This window comes from Sturnira hondurensis, unplaced genomic scaffold, assembly GCF_014824575.4.
Source record: "Sturnira hondurensis isolate 20B ecotype Veracruz unplaced genomic scaffold, ASM1482457v3 Scaffold0006413, whole genome shotgun sequence".
NCBI lineage: Eukaryota > Metazoa > Chordata > Mammalia > Chiroptera > Phyllostomidae > Sturnira > Sturnira hondurensis.
In genome coordinates, this window is record NW_028079044.1 from 3,725,957 (window position 1) to 3,749,022 (window position 23,066).

The window sequence follows — 23,066 nt, forward strand, 5'->3', positions numbered from 1 at the left end:
ATGGAGGGGACTTTGTCCACGTTTGGGGACTGCAGCACAGGGAGACAATCCACTCACAGAATGTTATGGCTGTAGTTATTACAGCCACAGTAATGGTTGTAGTAAATGTTATTGCCAATATTGTAAAAAGTTCTCTTGGACCAGTTGGCTTGGATAAAATGTTGATGGGTGATATTGGTGAAGTTACCATTACTAATGATACTGCAACCATCCTGAAGTTACTGGAGGTAGAGCATCCTTCAGCTAAAGTTCCTTGTGAGCTAGCTGATCTGCAAGACAAAGGAGTGGGAGATGGAACCACCTCCGTGGTTATTATCGAAGCAGAACTCCTAAAAAATGCAGATGAACTAGTCAGACAGAAAATTCATCCCACATCATTTATTAGTGGCTATCTACTTGCAAAAAGGAAGCAGTGTATTGTACCAGTGAAAATCTAACTATTAACACAGACGAACTTGGAAGAGATTGCCTGATTAATGCCGCTAAGATATCGAGGTCATCCAAAATCATTGAAGTAAATGGTGATTTATTTGCTAACATGGTAGTATATGCTATACTTGCTATACAATACACACATGTAAGAGGCCAGCCTTGCTATCCAGTCAATTCCATTAATGTTCTGAAAGCCCACACAAGAAGTATGCTTATCAGTGGCTATGCACTCAACTGTGTGGTGGGATCCCAGGGCATGCCCAAGAGAATACGTAATGCAAATATTGCTTGCCTTGACTTCAACCCGCAGAAAACAAAAATGACGCTTGGTGTACAGGTGGTTATCACAGACCCTGAAAAACTGGACCAGATTAGACAGAGAGAAGCAGATATTGCCAGGGAGTGACTCAGGGAGATCCTGGCAACTGGAGCCAGTGTTATTCTAACCATTCGTGGAATTGATGATATGTGTCTCAAGAATTTTGTAGAGACTGGTGCAATGGCAGTTACAAGAATTTTAAAAGGAGGCCTTAAACGCATTGCTAAAACTTCTGGAGCAACTGTTCTGTCAACCCTGGCCAATTTGGAAGTCGATGAAACTTTTAAAGCTTCAATGTTAGAACAAGCTAAAGAGGTGGCACAGGAGAAAATTTGTGATGATGATCAAAAAACACTCGGGCTTGTACATCTTCATTAACTATCTTACGCCGGGCAAATGAGTTCACATGTGATGAGATGGAGTGCTCTATACACGATGATCTTTTTGTGGTAACGAGAGTTTTTGGAACCCAAGTCTGTGGTTCTGGGTGGGGGTGACGTGGAAGCAGCCCTTTCCATACACCTGAAAACCTATGCAACCAGCATGGTGTCTTGGGAAGAGGTTGCTATTGCAGAGTTTGCACAACCTCTTCTGGTTATTCCTAATACCCAGGCAGTTAATGCTGCCCAAGGCTCCACTGATGTACTTGCAAAATTAAGAGCTTTTCATAATGCAGCTCAAGTTAACCCAGAGCATAAAAATCTAAAATGGATCGGAACTGATCTAATTAATGGCAAACCTGGAGACAACAAACAGGCAGGGGTGTTTGAACCAACCATAGTTAAAGTTAAGAGTTTGAAATTTACAACAGATTTGCAACAATTATTATTCTTTGAATTGATGACCTTATTAAATTACATCCAGAAAGTGACTATGACAAACACAGAGGTTACAATGATGCTGTTCACTCAGGAGACCTCGATAACTGATCTGCTTTTGCTCTTATTTATAACCCTCTAAGATGCGACTGTCTTTGTGTAGCACACATCAAAGTACAACAAGCTGTCTGGAAAAAAAGGAAAGGAGTTTTTGAACGTATTATTCTTTCTTCCTGACATGTTCTTCCCTTCCATCTTTAAAATAGTTGCTCATTCTTGAAATATACATCAGTTGTGCAGGGAAACTTTTAACCTCCTTAATAACACCAAATCTCTGCGTCATACACTTTCTAAGTACCTCTCAGAGGCCTGGACCTTCTTACCTTACCAAAGTCTGCCTTTGCCCGACAAGGGCCCTCCCTAGCACATTGTGGTGACAGGGTGGTCGATTCCATGTCATAGGTAATTGTACTTTATGCAGAGCTTCTCCCTGAAATCATTTCCTGCAGACAGAGGCATGGCAGGCGGTTGGAGATTTGTAGTCCATCTTTTACACTTGAAATATAAGTTTTGGCCTTGACACTATAATTAGCCATCTGTAAGACCTTAGTAGGTTACGCCACTCCTCCGAAGTTTCACAGTCTCACGTGTTAGAAGAGGTGGTTGGTCTACACAGTCCCAGCAATCTTCACTACAACAGCCTGCCAGATGCTAACAAGCTGCAAAGAATTGTTAGTAAGTTATTTGCCCCTCAAAACATTGTAATTAGAGGGCTACATCATTGGCTGTAAAACACTTGGGGCTTTATAAAGATGAAGCATTCCAGTAATGCCAAGTACTTCTGTGGCTGTAAAAATTTTATTGTGATTATTAAAATGAAAGTGCAGGTTTATAGAGTATTGGTATATATCCTAATGTTAAAACAAAACTGAATTTTGGAATAAAATTATTTTAGTGATATAAAAGTTATTACTGGTTTACATATGCTATCCTAAATATCTCTTATTTTCCTATGGTTACAACATTATTCCGTAATCATAAAGACAGAGCCCACTATATACCAGGTACTATGACAGATACTGGAAATTCAAAAATAAATGAGATTTCCCCTTGGCCCTCAAAGCTAACTCATAAGCTAATAAACATAAAATATATTATATCTGATGATTAATGTAAGCTTAGAGTCTTACGAAAGCATGCAAAAACACTAAATAGCACAACCTTAGGAAAAATTGGTTAAGTTCAAGAAAGGCTTTTAGCAAGAAGTGAAATAAAGTTGAATCCTGAATAAAAAGCCAGATTCTTATTCATATTTTATCTTTTCCCCAAGTCTACTTCTTTACCCTGTCTATTTAGGGGAAAATTACATATACATGGGAGCATTGTCCACTTGGTTAGAAATAATTCTATGACAATAACTCTAAAGTGTAGTCTCTGCTCTCACTGAAGTCACAGATAATGGGAGGGATGGAAGGTGTAATACAAGTAGGACCTCTGAGGAATGAGAGTTAGATTACCAAATCAATAATTTTCAGTGCATGGAAACAGTTGTTAGGTTACTAGAAGATTTCTAGGATCATTGGACATGTCTTAAGACATGTTGGGAGGGGATAATGTGAGGAAAGTGGGGAAGAATTGTCAAGGAACATGTATAAAGGAAACATGGACAAAGCCAAAAAGGGGTAGGATCAAGGGTGGGAGGTGGGGATGGCTGGGGTTGGGGGAAGGAGTGGGGGAGAGTGGAGACAACTGTACTTGAACAACAATAAAAAAATTTTAAGAAGACATGTTGGGCCCTGGCTGGTGTGGCTCAGTGGCTGAGTGCCAGCCTGCAAACAAAAGGGTCACCAGTTCTATTCCCAGTCAAGCACATGCCCGGGTTGTAGGCCACGTCCACAGTAGGGAACACATGAGAGGCAACCATACATTGATGTTTCTCTCCCTCTCTTTCTCCCTCCCCTCCTCTCTGTCTAAAAATAAATAAATAAATAAAATCTTTTTAAAAAAGACATGCTGGGTAAAGTAAAAAAGATTTTAAATGTAATACAATTTGATATCAGGTATTGTGATCCCTCCTACTTTGTTCTTCTTTCTCAAAATTGTGGCTGCTATTCAGGGTCTTTTATGGTTCCATATAAATTTTTGAAGTGTTTGTTCTATGTCTGTGAAATATGCCATTGGTACTTTAATAGGTATTGCATTAAATCTGTAAATTGCTTTGGGTAGTATGGACATTTTGATGATGTTAATTCTTCCAATCCATGAACATGGTATATGTTTCCATTTGTTTGTGTCTTCCTTGATTTCTTTCTTCAGTGTTGTGTAGTTTTCTGCATACAGGTCTTTAACCTCCTTGGTTAGGTTTATTCCCAGATATTTTATTTTTGTTCTTTCTATATTGAATGGGATTTTTTTCTTGATTTCTGCTTCTTCTGTTTCATTGTTGGTATACAAAAAATGCCTTTGATTTCTGGATATTGATTTTGTATCCCACTGTTTTGCCAAATTCATTTATTAGTTTGAGCAGTTTTGTGGTAGAGGCTATAGGATTTTCCATGTAGACTATCATGTCATCTGCAAACAATGCCACTTTTGTTTCCTCCTTTCCGATTTGGTTGCCTTTTATTTCCTTTTCTTCTCTGATCACTGTGGCTAGAACTTCTGATACTATATTGAATAGAAGTGGTGAAAGTGGGCAACCGTGTCTTGTTCCTGATCTTAGTGGAAAAGCATTTAGTTTTTGCCCATTGAGTATGATGTTGGCTGTAGGTCTTTCATATATGGCCTTTATTATATTGAGGAATGTTCCCTCTATTCCCATTTTTCTGAGTACCTTTATCATAAATGGGTGTTGTACCTTATCAAAAGCTTTTTCCACATCTATTGATATGATCATGTGGTTTTTGTCTTTGCTTTTGTTTATGTGATATATTACATTTACTGATTTATGAATATTGAACCATCCTTGCATCCCTGGGATGAATCCCACTTGATGGTGGTGTATGATCTTTTTGATGTATTGTTGTATGCAATTTGCCAATATTTTATTGAGGATTTTAGCATCTGTATTACAAGGCCACTGTAATCAAAACAGCCTGGTGCTGGCATAAAAACAGGCACATAGACCAATGGAATAGAACAGAGAGCCCAGAAATAAATCCAACTCTCTACAGTCAATTAATATTCGACAAAGGGGGCAGTAACATAAAATGGAGTAAAGATAGCCTCTTCAACAAATGGTGTTGGGAGAACTGGACAGTTACATGCAAAAAAATGAAACTCGAGTACCAACTTACACCATACACCAACATTAATTCAAGGTGGATAAAAGACTTAAATATAAGCCGTGAAACCATTAAAACCCTTGAGGAGAACATTGGCAGGAAAATCTCAGATATTCCACGTGGCAATATTTTTACTGACACGTCCCCTAGAGCAAGGGACATAAAGGAAAGAATAAACAAATGGGATCTCATCAAAATTAAAAGCTCCTGCATGGCAAAGTTAAACAGTATCAAGATAAAAAGAGAAGCAACAGCTTGGGAAAACATATTTGCCAATGATACTTCAGACAAAGGTTTAATCTCCAAAATATACAAAGAACTCACACAACTCCACTCAAAGAAGACGAGCAACCCAATTAAAAAATGGGCAAAGGACTTGAACATACATTTCTCCAAGGAGGACATACAGAGGATCCAGAGACACATAAAAAGATGCTTGATATAACTAGCTATCAGAAAGATGCAAATTAAAACCACAATGAGATACCACTTTACACCAGTCAGAATGGCTATCATAAACAAAGAAACAAACAACAAGTGCTGGAGAGGTTGTGGGGAAAAGGGGACCCTAGTTCACTGTTGGTGGGATTGCAGACTGGTACAACCACTATGGAAAACAGTATGGAATTTTCTAAGAAAACTAAAAATGAACGTGCCTTTTGACCCAGCAATTTCACTATTAGGAGTATATCCTAAGAACCCTGAAACACCAATCCAAAAGAACCTATGCATGATGTTCATAACAGCACAATTTACGATAGCCAAGAGTTGGAAGCAACCTAGATGCCCATCGGTAAATGACTGGATCACAAAACTATGGTACGTTTACACAATGAAATTCTATGCAGCAGAAAGGAAGAAGGAACTACTACCCTTTGCAACATCATAGGTGGAACTGGAGAGCATTATGTTGAGCAAAATAAGCCAGGCGGTGAAAGACAAATACCATATGATATTACCGTTAACAGGAATCTAAACAACAAAACAAACAAGCAAGCAAAATATGACCAATGACACTCAAATAAGGAACAGGCTGACAGGGTCCAGAGGGGAGAGGGGAGAGAATCATAGGGGAAAAGGGGAGGGACTCACACGAACAAGTATAAAGGACACATGGACAATAATTAAGGTGGGGGGCAGAAATGGGAGGGAGGTGGGGAGCACTGGGGGAGGTAGGGCTGGGAATATAAAACAGAAAACTGTACTTGAATAAGAATTAAATTAAAAAAAAGATTTTAAATGGAAGTAAATTCATTGATAACAGAAAGGGGAGTAAGCATGTAAATGCTCCTTCCATAGTAAGATGATGTCATGCTAAATAGTATATGTTTCTATGAATTAATAACCCAGATTTCTTAGTGCTGAAAATTATGAAATGTCTCAACGATTCATTAGCCTGTGGGGGGATAAAAAGAGACTCATTAAGTGAGTACAAAAAACCATTTTCATTCTCCATGGCCCCTCAAAGACATGGTATTATCCCCATAGACAGAAAGGAAGAACTGGTATCAATATTTAAATCATATCTTTGTGACATTTTTATTTTCTTGGCATTTGATTCTGACTATATGAGATGCATATATATATTTTTAAGTAATTACTCAGACTTAACCATTTGTGATTTGCTTGGAAATGATTTTCTTATATTTGCCTTTTTATTATTTTATTTATTTAGTTGATAATTTTAACCCCCTGTATAAAAATTGGTATGAGAAATACAAAAATAACTCAGAAACTTAAAAAATTATGAAAAAAATGATAGTAAAATGGTACCCACTTGTTCTACCCTTTGCCCCACCCCCACTTTCTCTGCTTGCAGAGGGGATTGCTAATTAATCATGGCCCCACTTTTGAACCCTGATAGAGTTTCTAAAACTCTTCAGCATATCAGTTCACCACCAGTTAATAATAATTGGTACAAAAAAAGTCAAATTAATTTGCTATTCTTGCTCATGCTGGAACTAAATCAGCATATATGGGAGAGGAAAATTCTCCTTTGCATTGTAATTTTCCCCTGTGATTCCAGTTTAATTAACGTAGTACAAATACCTCCCAGGTGCCTTGTAATAGTTCTAATACTAGGCTTTGTCCTGGAGTTTCTGTACAGAACACTCAAAACACGCATATCTAGTTAGAGAGAAAAGATAACTTTCGTGTAAAAATAGAAAGAACTAAGTGGTATAATGTGTGGTACAGATTACTAAGTATATATTTAGAAGGAGTGACCAGGTAGGCTAAATGAATCCAGAGAGGCATCAGGAAAATGGAGGAATCTGAGGAATTTGTTACAATAAAGACCATGTTGCAATAAAGCCATATTCCTAAAATTAAGTCACCCTGAGAAAGGCTTTTACCTAATACGTGGCAAAAACTGGTCTTAGCAGCTTTCCAAGGTTGCTACTCAAGTTTAACATTCCAGTTACACTTGCAGAGCCACAATGCAATGAGTCCCAGTGACTGAACTAGAGATGTAAATCAGATATAAGATTCGTGTATTTTAGAAAAAGTCTCCCATGAAGGCTGTACTGAATATTTTCAAAACAGGTTAAATTTCTGTTTTGGTGAAAAGAACACTAACATTATATATTTTCTTAATAGAATGGTTGGAAGCATTTCAAAATCAATGAGATAGATTGTTTATTGTTAAGGAAATTTATTTATATGGTGATCTCATAATACAGAATATGCAAAAGTTTTGTGTTTGTTTTTGTTTAGAGAATAGATATGAAAAATAAACAGCCCAAATAAAAAAAAGAAAGAAAGAACTTACTACTCTGAACCCTAAAAGGGCAGGGTACTTTATTTTTTTCAGAATAATGAAAAATAAAAGAAAGAATAAAGAAAGAAGAATAAAGAAAAATAAAAAACCTACTATGTGCCTGGCATCTCGTGTCAGACAAGAAAATGGGAAAAACTTACTGTGCACCACATCTACTATGTATCTGACACTTTAAATTGTATTACCTTATTTAATTCAAAAAGATAGATATATTTTATAGTAAGTGAAATTGAAATTTCACAATGTTCTTAATCATGTAAAATCCACTATTATTTCTGTTAGACTTTAGTTAGTGCATTTACAGATTTAAATTTAGTATCTCACAATGTTTTGAACTGGATGTGACTCATGGGCAAATTGCCACCTCAGCCACCAGCAAAGACTAATTATTATCATGGTTGTCAACAGCAACATATAGGTAATACTTGCCAGAGAAAAGCTACAGGGATCCAAAAACAAATGTCATAAACAAGTAGCAGCTTTGGAAAGGAGTAAATTTTGCTGATCATGGATCAATTGGATTGTTATATAATGTCCCTCAAAAGTTGTCCTCTTTGACATTTGCCACCCCTAATGTTGCCTACTAGTTTTGCCATATGTCAGTTGCTTTCATTGGGCGGGTTAATTAACCTCTCTAAACCTTAATATCCTCATTCATAAAACTCATAATGTAAAAATAATTAGCACCAGCCTCAGAAAGTTAGGATGAGAATTGAAGGTGTTAACTTCTATTAAGCTAGTAATAACAATGTTTGACAAGTAAGTTGGTCTCACATTAGGCATTCTTCTTTCTCTTTGCATGGCATAACAGAAGTTAATGTGATAAAAATAGCACTATAGTTTTAAAGTTAGATGCCTGAGTTATTGTCCACGTTCAATCACTGATTTGCTTTGTATCCAGTTTCAGTTGCGTAAAGTATGAATTACTAGCACTGCCCATCTATATCGCAAGGGGTCATTATGGGGATTAACAATACAAAACGTCTAGTAGATAAGTGTTTTGAAAATATAAGGAATTATAATGATAAAGAGCTATAACAAAGTGATGTTTTATTTTATAATTTTCCTCTTATAATTATTCCAGATTAATTTAAACAAATACAGAACAAGTTAATTCTCACGCATTCTTTCTTGTTTCTTAACCCCCAAGAACACTTCCACAGTTATATATATTTGGAATACTTTATTCAATTTTTGGTCAACTTTTAAAATTTGAATGCAAATAAAAATGATGTTTAAAAGCTTTGGAGTTTCTAATAATTTGCTAACAATAAAAACCAAAGACCATGCCCCTCAAGCAGATCACCAAGCTGTATTCCCATCCGATGATCCCATATAATACAGCAAAGTCCCCGGTTGCTTGACCCATTGACTGCCTGGCCTCTCTCCCACACCCCTGGCAGATAGACACAAGTAGTTCATCACAGTACTTTTGCAGAGTGTGAGTGCAGCCTCAGAAGACTTTTTATGATGCACTGTTGGCACCTGTCCAACAATTGCAATTTGCACAGGAGTTTTAGCTTTGTTATCTAAGCTGTCGTTGGAGTCACTGGAGGGCTTGATAGAATCTAAAGCAAGGTCTTTTAGGAGAGGGGATTTCAAAGGAAAATTATAAAAGAATTGATCAACACTTTGCCTCAGCTTTTCCCCTAATCAGTGTTACAGATCCAACTACACATTCTATATTGCTACCTTTGGGAATAGTGTTCAGGGAGAAAGATCTGATTAGCAATTTGAGAGAAGTTTTGACTAAATAATGTTGCTCCTAGAGAGGAGACAAATAAATTGTACTTGGTGTCATTGCAAAAGAAATGACAATGAAATATTGTAAGGGTCCCACATCATCCATCTTCCAGCCTTTCAAACAAGATAGTTCAGAAATGTCCTTCTCATTTCAGTTTAGCTTAAAAATGCTTTTTATAGGATGCTACCTTTTTCTGTACTTTACCTCTCCAGCTCCTTAGTGGTGATCAAGGATTACGGAAGGCTCAGTGTGCCTTGAAATAAAATTTTACGCAGCCAACATTTTGGCTTCAAGGGGAAATATTGAGCACACATGCCATAGGCCTCTCTTAAATGCAAGTACCTACAGCAAAAACAATCCTGGATACAATCAGCCACATACCAGTTTGAATAAAGAACACAAACAGGATTTGCCAGGGTAAGGGCGGAAGCAGGGGAGCTGGAATCAGATGGAAGGCAGCAGCGGCAGGGATTTAGGGACCAGACGTGGAAAGGGGAAAGAATATAATATAAGTGGTAAATGGGTGAAAGGAATGCATCTCCCAATTTGATATTTTGTCCATTTCCAAAATCTGTAATATCTATGAAAGACATTTTATCAAACATATATGGTAGTTACAATAACAAATAATGATTACATCAGAAATTTTAATTAGGGCCAGAATAATTACACAAGGGTTATTTGTATCCATCAACCACCAATTAAATTTTATATAACATTTTTTAAAAAAGTGATGTCATGTGTAGTCTGGTTTTTTGTTCTTTCTTCTTTAATTAACCAAAGCTAATGTGAAATAAACATATGCTGCTGATACGAATCTTTATCATTAAAGGAAAAGACAGTAAAAAACAATATTGTAGATTTCATTTCCTGCACAGCTAATGAAATTTGTCAATATTGAATTTGAAAATATTTTTCTGACAGTGAAAGTGCCTAGAAAGTAGGTCAGAAAGTCCATTTGTGTGCACGTGGGTAACTCATGTGCATTTTTCCAGGTAAGCAGTTAAATGATTGCCTTCTTCTGATGTATCTTTTATCACTGGGAGTTGCAGTGCAAGGCAAAGGTCTGGTTTCTAGTCATAAATACAGGGACATAACCAGACAGAGGAATACTTAATGGGAAAAATTTTAATAAGTGTTCCAAAAAATGACTTGGGAAATGCCACATAGCTTATCAGAATAATATTTCTTAAGAAGCCTCAGACAGCAAGATAATTTATAATCTCATGTTTGAAATGAGAATAATATGCATCAAAATTACTAATAGGGCAGAACAAATTTAGGATACTTTAGCTTTTCTAATACTGTATTCATAGAGAACAACAAGACCAGAGCTGAAAAACAATGTAAAGTTGTTTCAGTACAGATCACATTATAGCTAATTTTTATCATTGACTTGCCGACAGAGACTGCTTAGCCAAGGTGTGCAAAGAGATCAATGAAATTTCAATTTTCAGCTTTACCCTACAAGCCCAGCTTTTTGTTCCTTGATATAGAAACTAAACATTTAGAAGACAGTAAATACATTTTTATTTTTTATACAGTCACATACTGCCCCATCTTCTATATTTTAGCATTGAACACAGGAAAAAAATGAGAAAATATTATTATATTCTAAAATGAGAGTCTCAGTTTGATGCTATATCCTCCTTGTTATAAGAATATATTTTGCTACAGAATTTCTGTAGCCACAGTGATGTATGGCATACCACTAAGCATCTGCCCCTATAGGAAAATTTAGAAATGCAAGGCTAAGTTAACATTAGAAAATATACTAATATATATACTATGTGATTATCAAAATGAATATAAGAAAAAAACTACAAAATCCAACATCCAGTTCAACAATGAACTTTTTTTGTCATTTATTCTATGTTGGGAACTGCCCTGCCTGGTTTCAGAAGCTGTAACTGCCCCACATGGCTAAGGCTGAGGGAATGACCTCGGGACCATAAGTCACTAAGGAGACAAAGCTTATCTCCCTGGCAGGAGCACTGCTCTTGCTCCTTTTACTTCATCCATAACTGGCACCCAGTGCTTGATCTGTTAGCCAATGACAGGTAAGAATCCTCAAGGGGGGATGACCTAAGACAGGCACAATCACATGGAGCCCCCAGGGAAGGACTTGGGGGTCTCTAGCAAAAGGGGGTGATGGACCCTTGTCCCTCAGCTTTGATGTAGCCTGACTCCTCATTCTGTCGTCAAGAAGTCTCCTAATGTCTTAGCTGCTTTACTTCCCCTGCCTGACTTAAGCCTGAAACAATAACAGAGGGCAGTGCAGTCCTGTGCTGGAAAGGGCAGGTTACACAGGTGATCAGGCCTAAGAAAGAATATATAAAATCCCACGAAACCTGCTTTGCTAAGAATGCTCTTAATTAATGATAAGTGTCCAAGCAGGAAATGAGTTTGTTTCCCAAAGTTTTGTAGCCCTTTAGCTAACAGAGCCTGACTCAGAAGAGGCCTTGATAGTTCTTTGTATGCCATCTATTGTTTGATCGTTACTGCCTGACAATGATTAATGAACTTTAACTGTATTCCTGTGCAAATTGAAACCAAATAAAAGCCTATCAAGGCAAGGGTTGGCACGCTCTCCTCTTGAAAGAGTGGCCAGGCTGCTCCGAGGCACTCTCCCCTTCAGAGAGTAGCCGTGCCATCCCTTTTCCTCCATAGGACTCAGTAGTCCATGTGAATTTGTCTTATACCTCATCCATAATGCCGCTGATACTGCAAGCTGGTGTCCACATCAATTATATGCCATTGAGTCTTCCCAGCACTGGAGACACACCAATGAACAAAATAGACAATTGAAAATTCTTACCCCCTGGAAGCTTACATTTTTCATGAAAATAAAAATAAAAATAAAAACTCTTGGCAACAGATGAAGAAGAGAGAATTCTTTACACTAACTAAAGGCTCTTCATAAAAAAAAACTACCAAGATCCCCACAATCAGGTGTGAATGCTGGAAGCGCTGGCTTCAGATTCAGGGCAATGATGGTGGTGGCACTAATGCCTTTCCGCCCCACACCACCCAGCACAAGCAAGCCGGTCCCATAGGGCCAGATGAAAAAAAGTGCTGTGACTAAATAGAACAGAAGAAAACACTGTTATCATCCACAGACCACATGTGTGTGGAACATCCAAAAGAAACTATAGGCAAACAGCTAAAACTAACACTTTCATGAGTACAAAAGCAATACACAAAATTCAATAGCATTTCTATGTATCAACAGCAAACATTTAGACAAAATTTAAAAGATACTAATTTAATTACATCAGAATACAAAGTAACTAGGAATGAATATGTTCAAGATTTATATTTAGAAATAAATGTATTACATTTACTGATTTGTGGATATTGAACCATCCTTGCATCCCTGGGATGAATCCCACTTGGTCGTGGTGTATGATCTTTTTGATGTATTGTTGGATGCGATTTGCCAATATTTTGTTGAGGATTTTAGCATTTATGTTCATCAGCGACATATTGGCCTGAAGTTTTCTTTCTTTGTTGTGTCTCTATCTGGTTTTGGAATTAGGATGATGCTGGCTTCATAAAAAGAGTTTGGGAGTTTCCCATCATTTTGGATTTTTTGGAATAGTCTGTGAAGAATAAGGGTTAGCTTTTCCTTAAATGCTTTGTAGAATTCTCCTGTGAAACCATCTGGTCCAGGCCTTTTGTGTGATGGGAGTTTTTTGATTACTGCTTCAATTTCATCTGCTGTTATTGGTCTGTTCAGGCTTTCTACTTCTTCTGCATTGAGTTTTGGAAGATTATATTTTTCTAGAAATATGTCCATTTCACCTAGGTTTCCAAATGAAATAAGCCAGGTGTTGAAGGACAAATACCATATGATCTCACCTTTAACAAGAAGCTAAACAACAAAACAAACAAGCAAGCAAAATATAACCAAAGAATCTGAAGTAGACAACAGACAGTGACCAAAGGGGAGAGGGGAGGGAATTTCAGGGGAAATAGGGGAGGGATTTAGAGGAACAAATATAAAGGATACATGGACAACAACTAAGAGGGGTGGAAATGGAAGGGAGGGGGAGAGTACGGGGGGTGGGATGGGGTGGGAGTAATAGACAGAAAACTGTAATTGAAAAATAATTAAATAATTTTTTAAAAAGAAATAAATGTAACTCGATATGTTCAAGAGACTTATAATTTTTATTCAAACATAAAAGAGAATAGCTATGTTAATGAAGTATACATTACGTTCAAGTAATCAAATGCTTAATATGCTTAATATTTGAATTTTTCTAAATTAACTTATAGATCCAATGCTGTTCTAAAAGTCATTTTTATATGCTTTTGAGTGGATAGGTAAGGGGACTTGATAAGATGATTCTAAAATTTCTACAGAAGAGAAAGGTCCAGAGCAGCAAATACATTTCTAAAGAATCAGGGCAAGATGGAAGTATTTGCCTTACCTTAAGCTAATTATTATAATAAGCTATAATTATTAATTGTGTTATTGAAATAAGAATATGTAAGTAGATCAACAAAATCAAAAGGAGAGTACTAAAAGACCTACATATATAAACACAGTTGTATTTGATAGATTTTCTATTCCATATCCATTGTGAAAGTGAACTGATATGGCCACATGGTTATCTACATGTGTATATCTATATAGATATAGATTCATGTAGATACATGAGGTCTGTCTGGGAAAAATCTAGCCATTGTTAATATAATGAGAACAATTTACACCACATCGATGTATCCTGGTAGCCAAGGAAAGTGGACTGGAGCGAGCATGTGTGAATGATGACAACTTCACTGTACTAGTCAGTGGGGGCAGTAGGCACAGTTGAGTGAGCATGTATACTATTGCATTCAAAATGACTGAGCGAGTAGAGCAACAGATCTGCATCAAATTGTGCAATAAGCTCGAATATTTCATCTGTGGAAACTATTTGGATGATTCAGAAGGGCATAGCTATGGACAACTAGTGATTGGCAGATTCATCATGACAACACACCTGCTCACATATCATGTCTCGTGCAGTTTATTGGCAAAACATCAAATCATCCAGTGACTCAACCTCCCTACAGCCCATATTTGGAGGCTTTCAACTTCTGGCTTTTCCCAAAACTAAAATCACCTTTGAAATGGAAGAGATTTCAGACCGTCAGTGAGGTTCAGAAAATATGATGGGGCAGCTGATGGTGATTGGGAGAACTGTGTGAGGCACCAAGGTGCCTACTTTGAAGGAGACTGAGGCATCATTGTCCTATGCATGATGGTTCTTTTATCTTGTATCTTCTTCAATAAATGCCTCTATTTTTCATATTACATGGCTGGATACCTTCTGGACAGGCCTTGTATATGCATAAATGTATATATAAATCAATAGATCATTTTAAGTTATATTCATTATCATAATGTATCATAACAGAACTTTCTAACAAGACATTGAATATGAAGCACATAGAGATATTTTGCTACAATAATCAGCTTGCTTTAAAATAAAGAATTTAGGATCATAAAAGATAACACATGAAATGAAGAAAAATAAAGTGAGGAAAAAATGGCAAACTATGATTTGGGGATTATAATTACAATATATATTATTGGCCATTAATACTACCCAGAAAATAATGAGGAATTCTGATGTTTCTTTAAGAAACAGCATTAAAAGTCAGAAAAATAAATAAGCAGGAATAATATCACATGTTGGCAAGAATGCTAAGCATCCAAAACACAAACTCATTATAGATGTTCAGATAATTAACATAAATAGAAAATAAAAATGCTTTCAAAAGTAAGCCCTTAGGAAAAACTGTTACTGCAATACCTAGTAATGTTCAAGATATGCCTGTTCTCATTTAATCCTCTCCTATTAAATACTCTATTAAAACTCTTGAACAGAAGCATTAAGAAACTTATAAAAGACTGTTTATGGCAATATTTTTACATGAAGAAAAAAATGAAAATAATCCAAACAAATAAATGCAATGAATGGCTAAGTTCTGATGCACTCAAACAATGGAATATTATGCAGCAATGATAATGGATAAACCATAACTACATATGTTAATATGGGAGAATTCCAAATTTAATGTATATTTAAAACATCATATTGAAAAAAAGTACCGAATGTTCCACTAACATGAATTTCAAAAGCAGGAAACTGTACTGTTTAGAGACATGTCAATTAGACTTAAAGAGGAGAAATAAGGCAGGACATTTGTTAAGAAAAAATAAGTTCTTGACATTGGAAGAAAAACTCTATGGGTCTCACTTGTTTCCACACATCTTTGAGCAGAAGCACTGACAGTTTCCTTCCAGAATATGTTTTCAGGGATGTTTGTACAACAATCAGCCTTGAAACACAGAGATGGTATCTACCTCCAGGGCAGAGGACAGATTTGCTTTTCACCAAGAGCAATATAGATAAATCTCTCACTGGGGCAAAGATTGTGAAGCATTCTAGAAATCCCCTCAAAATATTGGGGATTGTAGTTTTTCCAAATCTCCGTTATTCAACTGAAAGACAAACCCACTGTGCATGCAACTTCTCTCCTCATCACATCACTGCAGTGGGACTTGGGACACAAGCTTTGGTAATGGGGATGTGAGGCTCATATTGTCTACTCTAAGTATGGCTGTTCTTGTCTCTGTCCTCAGAATCTTTTGTTTTCAAGGATTCACAAAACTCTGTCAGTCTGACTGTTAGTTCACAAGCAGGGTAACATCTCTGAACCATCACAGTTCTTAAAAAGTGGCAATATCTGGTAGGGAAGAGCAGAATGGAAGGAATTGTGTGTCTCATATACTGGATTTCTTGTTTGGGAAAATGCTCTGTTTCTTACCACAGATGATGAATACCCACAAATATAATATATATGTATTTAAAAATGCATAGCATGAGCAAAGGCAAATAAATGGTACTGAAGTCACTAGGAACTGAACTCCATTGGAACCATCACCACAAATGTTTTAGGACAAAATAATTTCATCATCTTGCATGAAAAGTGTACATTATTTGCATATTTATGTATGCTATACATATAATAAAGTTGGTATTATACTTCCATATTGTTTTAAACATTACTTTTTAAATTTTTATCATAATTTTCATCTTTAAATTTATGTTTTTTGTGTGTTATAGTCCTAACAATTGTACATTGCTTCATTCTAAGAATTTACCATAACTTATTTAACTAAGTTCCTATTATTGGACATATTCTATCATTGCTTTCACCTACATCTACAGGTTCCAATTCATCCAATAAAATCTATACTAACCTAGCCTACTCTATGTGCAGCTGTAGAGGCTCATGCCAATTATGGAGCTATATTAACACTTAACATCGAATATAATTTAGTAGTGACTCGGTAAAAAAGGTCAGAGGATGCTGGGTACAAGAGAAGTTAAAAATAACTTGTACCTTTTACCTTGTTGCCACAAAAACGGTCCTTGGGGCAAACACAACTTATTTGGGAAGAAATTCATAATGGAATGAATATATATTGTTTTATTCCTGAGAAGATGATGATAGATTTTTATGACAACTATGATGTCTACACACATCATTCATAGTTTTACCCATCACTGCCTTTGACACATGGAATACCCATGTGACCAAAACAGCAGGAGCAAGATAAATCATCGTGGAGAGATGGAATGTAGTTTCAACTTTTTTGAGTAGGCAAATACCCTATGGAACTTATCTTCCAATATTAGACCAAGAAGAGTGACCATTTTGTTTTATGAAAAATTTAAGCTTCTCGTAGAAAATCTAGGTGCTATTGACTATGGAAAGGCAACTTTAGTTGTGATCAGGGAATAGTGTGAACACAGGCAACTAATTTATGGTTATTTTCATAAATTTGCACAAGTAAAATTGAACCCCTTCTTTTTCAAAACACATGACTTTGGGGGCCATATTACTGGACATAGAAGTAAATGAAGACATTAGCCAAAGAACATATACACATATATGCCTAACCCATGGACACAGACAACAATGTGGTGGAGGCCAGGGTGGGGCAGTGGGGGCTGGTTGGAGGGGTGATAGGGGGAGAAATGGGGGACATCTGTAATAGTTTCAAAAATAAAATGAATATATAAAATAGAAGGAAAGAAGCATTTAAAATCCTTACTATTTTATTTTAGTTTTTAATATATTTTATTGATTATGCTGTTACAGTTGTCCCAATTTTTCCCCTCTTACACCCTTCACCTGGTACCACCATTCCCTCCAGCAAGCCCCCCTTAGTTCATGCCCATAGGTCATGCGTATAAGTTCTTTGGCAACTCCATTACTTATACTATTCTTAACATCCCCTTGTTTATTTTGTACCTACCAATTTGTGCTTCTTAATCCCTGTACCTTTCCCTTTGTTTACCCCCCTTCCTCCCCCCCAAGTAATATCCCTCCAAATGATCTCAATATCTATGATTCTGTTCCTGTTCTGCTTGTTTGCTTAGTTTGTTATTTGGACTCAATTATGGGTAGTTGTGTATTTATTGCCATTTTAATGTTCATGGTTTTGATCTTCTTCCTTTTCTCGTATAATTCCCTTTAGCATTTCATGCAATAATGGCTTGGTGATGATGAACTCATTTAATTTTACTTTGCCTAGGAAGCACTTTATCTGCCCTTCTATTCTAAATGATAGCTTTTCTGGATGGAGTAATCTAGGTTGTAGGTTCTTGCTTTTCTTCACTTTGAATACTTCTTGCCAGGCCCTTCTAGCCTGCACAACTGCTTTAGAGAAATCTGCTGGCAGTCTTATGGGAACTCCTTTGTAGGTAATTCTCTACTTTTCGCTTGTTGCTTTTAGGATTTCTATCTTTAACTTTTGGCATTTTAATTATGATGTGTCTCAGTGTGGTCCTCTTTAGATCCATCTTGTTTGAGGCTCTCTGTGCTCCCTAGACTCATATTTTTATTTTCTTCACCAAATTAGGAAAGTTTTCTTTCATTATTTTTTCAAATAAGTTTTCAATTTCTTGCTCTTCCTTGTTTTCTTCTGGCACCCTTCCATATGACTCAGATGTTGGTATATTTAAAGATGTCCCAGAGTGTCCTAAGCCTATCCTTATTTTTTAAAGTCATTTTTTCTTCCTGCTGTTCTGATTTAATGTTTTTTTCTTCCTTGGGTTCCAAATCATTGATTTGATTCTCAGCTTCATCCTCTCCACTGTTGATTCCATGTAGAATTTTTTTTATATCACTTAATGCAAACTTCATTTCTGCCTTGGTCTCTTTTATGCCACTGAAGTGCCTGATGGGTTTCTGTAGCATCCTGATAACCAGCGTCTTGAACTATGCATCTGATTCATTGCTTATCTCCACTTCATTTGGTTCTTTTTCTGAAATTTTGTTCTGTTCTTTCATTTGGGCTATATTTCTTTGTCTCCTAATTTTGGCAGTCTCCCTGGGCTCGTTTCTGTGTATTAGGTAGAGTCTCGTTTACTCCCCGTCTTAGTAGCGTGGCCTACTGTAGAAAAGTGCACCTGTTAAGTTGTATGGGGTGGAGCTTTAGATAATCACTGGGATGGGCCAACTCGTTATTGCTCTGTGTAGGGGAGGGCTTGCAGAAAGGACAATGCCATTGCCTGACCTCTGAAGTTTTGCCTGGGAGGAAGCTGTCTCCCAGCAATCTTACTTTACTTTCTCCCCACATGTCACTTTTGCCCTTCCGTTTCCGCGGTGCTGAATCCCAGAAGGGTCGGGTCAGCATGAGTCCTGAGTCTGTTGTGGGCCCTTTAAGAGGAATCTCTTGAGAATCCCACAGTTTCTTTCACCATCCCAACCCCCACCAGTGTTCACAGCCAGAGGTTATGGGGCTTATCTTCCTGGTGCTGGGTGGAACCCTGGGCTAGGTGGTCTGGATGGTGTGGACTGAGGCTAAGATCCCTCGTTCCTAAGGTAACTCTCCTGATTTTTACCCACCACACATGGATGTGGGACCACCCATTTCCTCTCCATATGTCTGTGCCACTCTATATCTCTAGGCCTCTCCACCTCTCTGCGTTTCTCCACCATTTCCACCCCTTCTACCTGTGTGGACCAATGTAGCTTTTATAGATCCTTGGTTGTTGCACTTCCACACAGCTTGATATTCTGACCATTCTGGGTGATATTTGTTTGTAGTCAGATTGCAGTTTGTGCTATGGTTGTGCACAGAAGTGAGGCATGTTTACCTATGCCTCCATTTTGATTGGAAGTCTCCTCTGAAGAGTCATTTTCAAATAAAACAAAATTTTTACTTTTGAATGACACTGCTAATTTTGTATAACTTAATCTTACACAGTTTAGGTATGGTATGATCCATACTGGAGGTCCCTAATACTTTATCCAAAATACTTAGGGCAAGGTATGTTACAGGGATTCAGAATACTTCAGATTTTTTTTGAAAGGTGAAATGTTGTATATGCTGTGCATTGTAAAATATCCCCCAAAGCAGCTACAATAGCACTCCATAATCAAAGCCCATAACATTGCTAAAGTGAGACATATGAAAAGCCACACCAAGCAGGAGTAATAAAGACTACAAAGAACCTCACACTTTTATATCAAGTTTGTCACCAAATGAACTAGCTGCATAATTATGTATACATTTTTGGTTTCTGGGTTTTTTTAATTTTTGAATTATAAATGAAACAGTGGAGATCAGTGTACTATGACAACAACACAGCATAACACAGAAGAGTATAAGGTAATTTATACATACCAAATAGTAAGTGTTAGATACCTATTGCTCGAGACACATTATAAAATGTTAGATAAATGTCTCCATATGCTATTAAAATGAGAGTGGCCATGTTTTAATTTAATATTAATATATTTTACTGTACAAAGAATATATTTATTTCAGGCTTTACAAAATTAAGAAAACAGAGCAAATGATAATGTATGATTGCTTTGTATCACGCATACCCACTTTATATTTAAGCTTTTTTAATCAGCTTAACTTCAGCTTTTTTTAAAGCAAATTTAAAATGACATTGGTTCATAAAAATATACATTTCAAGTGTTACGATTCTATGACACATGACCTGTATGTTGTATTGTGTGCCCACCATCCAAAGTGAACTGTTCCTCTGTTAATATATATTTGACCTTCTTTATGCTTTGCTACCCCTCTTCTCCCATCCCTGTGACAAACACCAAACTTGTCTGTGTCTATGAGTTTTCATTTGTTCATCTTACTTGTGCATTTGTTTTTTTTTCCATTTTATATCCCACATATGAGCAAAATTATATAGCTGTTGACTTTTTCTTATATATGCGTTCAATTATTTTTCATTCTCAATTTCTGGTAAGTCAGAACACATTCATGAGTACAAAATAATATAATAGGGAACTAATATTCAGAAAAGTATGATCTGTGTCATTGAAGTCCACAGCCTCCGATGGCAGTCTACAGTGGTTAGTGTCCTGCATCTTACTCCCGCTGCTCTCTCTCTGTTACTGATTAGACACTAGAACTGTTTCCCACAAGACTCACATAATTACAAAGTTAAGCTTTCATGAGATGTCATTTGGTGCCATAAAATGCAGAAGCATCATTTTTAACCTCACAAATTTTAAATCTTATCATAAGAAATTTCTTGCAGAGATACAACTACTGTAATAACACAATAATGCTAGCTGCCAAAATTATTGAGTCTCTCCTGTGCATTATTATTCTCGATTCTTAATTTATGATGTTTGATTTAGTGTTTCCAACATCAATATAAAGAAAATTATAAGTATCTGAAATAGACCCTTGCATACATAGACCGTTGCCTAGAAGAAAAAAACTTTTACCCAAAGTCATGCAGATAAAATGGGATACCCCCAATTTGAAAAGAGGTTCTACACATAATCACAGAACTTATGGTCTCAAATACTAGATTATTTTTTCTCTTTATTGTGGGGCTATTTACCTTGAGTCTTCTTTAGTCAACAACAAACTATCACCAAAACACAGAGATGATTGTTCAAATTGATCATTTTATTTCAATTACTAGCTTATCTCAGCATTTCATGTGCCATGAAATGAGGCTAAGGAAAAATTCAAATTGTCCTTGTGATCTCCGTTGAGTCTCATTTAAACCAACAAAACGGAAAAATAATTAAAGAGAGGTAACTACTAGAAGTATTCATAATGGATATTAAAGCAGGTTAACAAACTTCCATTTCTAAAGTAATAAAAGAGCAGGAGAGAGAGTGCTGGCAATTCATTGAGTAAATTAGACCTTCCAAATTATTGAGATAATAAATGGAAGGCTGTGAAATAATCAGTCTTGGCAGATAAAAAATAAAGCTCTTTCAAAAGAGAAGTAATCTAAGACAAGATGTCAAGAAGAAATAATAGAAACTGTGGGACTCCAAAATGTGTGCTCTCCCCCTGTTAAGTAATACATATAATACTTTAGCAGATAAGTAAACATGAATGTTTCCAACCTACAGTTAAGAAAACTGTGAAATTCTGTGCAATCAAGTCATTTGATCAAACTTCCAGTTTAAGTCTGTTGAGAGGCCAGAATCTCTAGGCAAATACTACCAGCTCATGCAATGACTAAATTCATTCTTTGTGTGCACAAAAACCATGGATTAAATTTTCTCAGAGATTGAAATAAGTAGCAATTTTGCACACACATAAAACCCAATTCTAGAATATCTCATTGGGAATGTCTAATAGAATTGATTTTGATTTTTAAATAATTTGTTTCACTGATCTCACATTGTTTAAAAAAAAGGATATTTCTGTGGAAAAGAGTAGAATGACTTGAATAGCAAAGTGCTTTTATTTTTCATTTTTTTAAATTTTTTATTGCTTTCCAAGTACAGTTGTCTCCTTCCCCCCCACTCCCACCATCCCCACCACCCACCCTTGATCTTACCCCCCTTTGGCTTTGTCATGTCCATGTGTCCTTTATACCTGTATCTTGACAACACTTACCTTTCTCCCTCCCCATTATCCCTTCCCCAGTCGCCTCTAATTTTTGTCAGTATGTTCTTTATTTCAGTGTCTCTGGTTCTATTTTGCTTGCTTGTTTGTTTTGTTAATTAGGTTCCACTTATAAGTGAGATCATGTCATATTTGTCTTTCACAACCTGGCCTATTTCACTTAGCACAGTGCTCTCCAGTTTCATCCGTGCTGTCACAAAGGTCAAGAGCTCCTTTTTTTCTCTCTGCTGTGTAGTGTTCCATTGTGTAAATATACCATAGTTTTTGACCCATTCATATACTGATGGACAACTAGGTTGCTTTCAACACTTGACTATTGTAAATTGTTCTGTTATGAACATTGGGGTGCATAGGTTCTTTTAAATTGGTGTTTCAGGGTTCTTAGGGTATAATCCCAGCAGTGGAATCACTAGGTCAAAAGAGAGTTCCATTATTAGTTTTCTGAGGAGATTCCATACTGTTTTCCACAGTGTCTCCACCAGTCTGCAGTCCCAACAACAGTACACTAGGGTTCCCTTTTCTCCACAACCTTGCCAGCACTTGTTGTTTATCAATTTGTTAATGATGGCCATTGTGGTATCTCATTGTGGTTTTAATTGCATCTATCTGATGGCTAGTGATGCTGAGCATCTTTTCACGTGTCTGTGGATCCTCTGTATGTCCTCCTTGGAGAATTGCCTGTTCAGATCTTTTGCCCACTTGTTAATTGGGTTGTTTGTCTTCCTCAAGTGCATTTGTGTGAGTTCTTTATGTGTTTTGAAGATC

The 23,066-nt window shown here is 36.6% G+C and overlaps 1 pseudogene; it reads left to right on the plus strand.

Annotated features, from left to right (window-relative positions):
• Positions 1-1,680, plus strand: LOC118988892 (T-complex protein 1 subunit alpha-like; annotated as a pseudogene).
• The last annotated feature ends 21,386 nt before the right edge of the window (positions 1,681-23,066 follow it).